At 31.5% G+C, this 4,864-nt stretch overlaps 1 pseudogene; it reads left to right on the top strand.

Moving 5' to 3' along the window:
* The first annotated feature begins 2,494 nt into the window (after window positions 1-2,494).
* LOC112474362 lies at window positions 2,495-2,610 on the top strand (annotated as a pseudogene).
* The last annotated feature ends 2,254 nt before the right edge of the window (window positions 2,611-4,864 follow it).

The raw sequence follows: 4,864 nt of genomic DNA, 5'->3' as shown, positions 1-4,864 counted from the left end.
AACTTATTCAATATCTATGGGATTATTAAGACTTTATGTTTCTCCTTCACTCAGTTTAAATATTTTTTAATATATCTCTGTTGTTGAATTTTTTAATCTAAAGTTGTTCATATTATTCTATTATCTTTTAATCTTTGTAGGATGTGTGATAATCTTTTTTTTTTCCTGATATTTTTGTTTTTATATCCTCAACAACCTTAGGCAAGTCATTCATTTAAAAAATATCAATGACTATTTTAGAGCAGTTTTTTATTCATAGTAAAATTAAACAAAAAAGAGATTTCCCATATACTGCTTGTTCCCACTTATGTGTTTAGCTTCCCCTATTATTAACATCTCTCACCCAAGAAGGATATTTGATATGATAGATGAACCTACATTGACACATCATAAGCACTCAAAGTCCATAGTATATACTTAGTTTCACTCTTGGTGTTGTGTATTCCATGGATTTGGACAAATAATGACAATATCCACAAGTATATACTTAGTTTCACTCTTGGTGTTGTGTATTTCATGGATTTGGACAAATAATGACAATATCTACAATTATAGTATCATACAGAATATTTTCACTACCCTAAAAATCTTCTGTGCTCTGCCTATTAATTTTCACTCCAACCTCAACCCTGTAAACCAGTCTGTTTACTGTTTCCATAGCTTTGTCTTTTCCAAAGTGTCCTATAGTTGGAATCATACAGTAAGTAGACTTTTTGTATTAGCTTCTTTCACTTAGTAATATGCATGTAAGGTTCCTCCATGTCTTTTCATTGCTCAATAGCTCATTTCTTTTTAGTGCTGAATAATATTCTAATGTCTGAATGTACCACTGTTTATCCATTCATCTACTGAAGAACATCTTGGTGCTTCCAAGTATTGACAATTATCAATAAAGATGCTATAAATATCCACCTGTAGGTGTTTATGTGGACATAAGTTCTTTAACTTTTTAAGATAAATACTGAGAAGTGCAATTGCTGTATTGTATGGTAAAGATATGTTGAGTTTTATAAGAACTGTCTAAATATCTTCCAAATAGGCTGTACTATTTTTCATTCTCACCAGTAATGAGTGAGTGTTCTTGTTGGTCTACATCCTCAGCAGCATTTAGTGTTGTCAGTATTCTGGATTTTGGCCATTCTAATAAATGTGTAGTAGTACCTAATTGTTTAATTTGTATTTAGCTGATAACATATGTTGTGGGGCATCTTTTCACTTGCTTATTAGGTAAAATGTTGTTTTCCTCTAGCGGCATTTATGATTACTTCTTTGGGTTTGTTTACTGCAGACTGAATATGAATTTTTTAAGTGAGTATTTTTTGATATTTTTCCTGCTTATTGTTCTCTGAGGTTCTTATATATGTGGTTTGGTGTTTTTTATTAAATTTAGAAGCTTCTTAGTCATTATTATCTCAAATATTTTTTTCTGCTAATTTCTCTCTTTTTTCTCCATTACATGTGTTACACCTTTTGTAATTGACCTATTATACTTAGATATTCTTTTCTCTTTTATTTTCACTCTGTATTTTAATTTGTGGACTTTCTAATGACAATCTTCAAGATTACTCTTTTTTTCCCCGCCTTTGGCCAAGTCTAGTCTACTGATGAGACAATAAAAGGTAGTATTTCTTTTTTTTTTTTTATTTCTAGCATTTACTTTTTATTCTTAGTTTTCTCCTCTGATTACATTACTCATGTGATCTTGTATATTGTCTAATTTTTACATTAGACTCCTCAATATATTAATAATATTTATTTTAATTCCTTGTTTGATACTTCCAAAATCTCTGTTGTATTTGAGTCTGATATTTACTTAATCTCTTCATACAATTTTTCTTGTCTATGAGTATACCTTGTAATTTTCTCGTTGAAAACTGGACATGATGAATTGGGTAGTAGGAGCTGAGATAACTAGGCATTTAGTGTGAGTTCTTTTGTTAATCTGGAGTGGAGGTGGGCTTTGTTAGCTATGTCTGTAGGTGCCAGAGGCTTCAGTTTCCTCTGGTAGTCTCTCTTTTTTACCCCTGTTTTCTTTGGATTTTTCTCAGCCCTTACTCCTAAATATAGTCTGGGTCTTTTAGATCTTTCAGGTTTAATCTGCCATACTGGTGATTCATAGAATTGGTGGTAAAGCGTGAGGGAAGGAAAGCATTCTAATCTTATAATTAAACATCAGTCTTTTAATGATGATGAGTTCATTGGCTGTGCCCTTCAGAAGAGTTTTTTAGTGATTTTTTCATTCATTTGGTTGGTTTTGTTTTACTTTTTCTTTCCTTCAGTGAAATAAAAAGTCTGGAGTAGGCTGGAATTGGCTAATTGCCCTTGAAGACAATTAGCCATAGATATGTAAGGCTCTGGCAAAGTAGTTTTCCTTGAGAATTAGTCTTTGTTATAAAAAATATTCTGAGACGTAGTTCCATAGTGTAGTATTTAGCACATCTGTTTTACATGCAGAAGGTCCTGGGTTTGTGCCCCAGTGGAGCCACAGTCCATGGTCTACAGCCATGCCACCCTGAACAAGCCCAACATCTGATCTTGGAAGTTAAGCAGGATCAGGCCTGGTTAGTACTTGGATGGGAGACCACCTAGGAAGACCAGGTGCTGTAGGTATAAATAATAATAAATAATAATAATAAAAATGTTCTGGGCATATTTTTACATGTTCCTTATTTCATTCATAAAGGTTTTTTTTTTTTTTTTTGGTGGAGGAGTCTCGAGAATCTGTTTTGGTTCCTGGAAATAAAAGCTATAAAAGTGGGTCCTTCCTAAAACTGGTCCTCCAGGAAATATTTTCTTAATAAGCTAGTCCATATACATCCTTCAGCAGTTCATCAACATTTGTATTTAAGTGTTCCTGGCAGTTTATATCCCTAGTAGCCACTATTTCAGATGAACTATTCTTGGTTAAAATTTTCTGTTTTTGCCTGTCTTTCTAGATTTTTAGATGGTAGTTTACCCTGCAGTGTCAATTCTCCAATGAATATAAGACATGTTATTGTCTTTCAGTGTGTTCAGCTTTTTTATTGTTGTGATTATAAAAGTAATAACCTTTAGGTCCTTTAAATATCAGAGCTGGAACTGGAAATCTAGATATTGAACTTTTTAGTTCTTAAATTTTGAATTTTTTATTTTGTAGAGTTTCTGTTTCTCTTATTAGAATTCTTATTGTTTTATTTAGAATGCATTTTTCTTTACTTCATGCATCATCAATATTGTAGTGTCTTTCATGTCTCCTTCTGAGAGTTCAAAAGTCCCTGCCACCTGGAAGTTGACATCTGTTGATAATCTTTTCGTTGAGAATGGGTCATATTTTCCGGACACTTTGTATGGCAAGTAATTTTAACTGTTTCTTAAATATTTTGAGTGATATGTTATGTATACATTGATTACTCTCAATTCCCTGGAAAAGTTGTTGTTGTTGTAAGCAATAAACTCAGTTTGGTTTAGAACATAACTTTTTCTTGCTGTTAATTAAATCCTCTAATCATTTTCTATTCTGGTTTGGGTTTTTCCCATAAAAGTATAATTTAAATGTTAGTCTGAGATTTATGCATATGTTCATATCTTTTTTCTGTTCTCTGAAACTTTCCTACATTGAATTTAAAAATGGCCTTCTTCAGCTCTTTTTCTCCCAGGTTTTATCCACATTCTACAGCCTGCATGGCCAATTTCCCCAGTTCCTTTGGCTAGAAAAATGTTAGGTCTGTTGAGGTTCAGGTACACCATTAAAGCAAAAATGCTTAGAAAATAAAATGAGAAACTTAATCACAGACTATTGCTTCTCTACATTTTGATTCTCATCTAAAACTTACTTTTTAAAGATGTCTTTTATTTTTTACTTTTTAATATCTTTGGGTAGTTTATTTTTTTGTCCATATATTTATTTTTTATTTGTAATAAGAGAAATGATGTGTTATATAGATTTATGTCATTCTCATAGACCTCAAGCCAATATATTTTATATTGAAACTTGATGAATATTCAGATAGAGCTAATTGCTATTCCATTTGCAGGTATATGATTTAAAACAAGGATGAAATAAAGAAGTGTTGCCTTTTCAACTAGTTCTGGATTTCACAAAAGTAAGATTTCATAGTAAACAAATAAATTTGGAGTTCACATTTTGTATAAGATTATGTTTTCACGATCATGTATTTAATCAGATTAAGGAGCTTGCATCATAATTTAATGAATATACTATTATAGTACTAACTCCAACAAAAATATCTTTATATGCATATATGTGTGAATATGTATATGTATATGTATATACATGAATTATCATTTGACCTAATTTCTGTCAATTCAAATCTATTGTTAAGTTCCTCCAGTGAATTTTTCAGATCAGTTAATTTTCTTTTCAACTCTTTCTTTAAATTTCATTTGATTTTAAAAATTGTTTCTACCTCTTTATTGGTATTTTATGTTTGACATATTGTCATCATGCCTTCCTTTACTTCTTTAAACTTAGTTTCTTTTGGTTCTTTGAATATTCTTATAACAACAGCTATTTAAAAATTTTTATCTATTAAAGCCGACTTCTTGTTGCTCTTCCGGTTAGTTTCTGTTGTCAGATATTTCCATTTTAGTGGACATACTGTCCTGCTTCAACAATTCAACAATTACCTGAGGCATAATTCCTTCAGAAATTAATCCAACCAAATGTAAGCTCCTTTGATGTGGTAGTTTCTGTGGTCAGTATTAGGGATTTTTCTGACCCCAGAAGTGTTCAGAGCTTTCTCTCTCTATCTCTCTGGCAAATTAATTAGACTACAGGTTAGTCTATATCTCCAATGAATCAATCAATCTTTGCTCAACTGGCTTTCACCACAACTTCCACTGTTTTGGAGAGGGTCATTAGTTC

The sequence above is a fragment of the Pteropus alecto genome, unplaced genomic scaffold (assembly GCF_000325575.1).
Source record: "Pteropus alecto unplaced genomic scaffold, ASM32557v1 scaffold79, whole genome shotgun sequence".
Classification (NCBI taxonomy): Eukaryota; Metazoa; Chordata; class Mammalia; order Chiroptera; family Pteropodidae; genus Pteropus; species Pteropus alecto.
The sequence above is the reverse complement of the archived record's forward strand: the minus strand, read 5'-3'. Positions and strand labels throughout refer to the sequence as shown.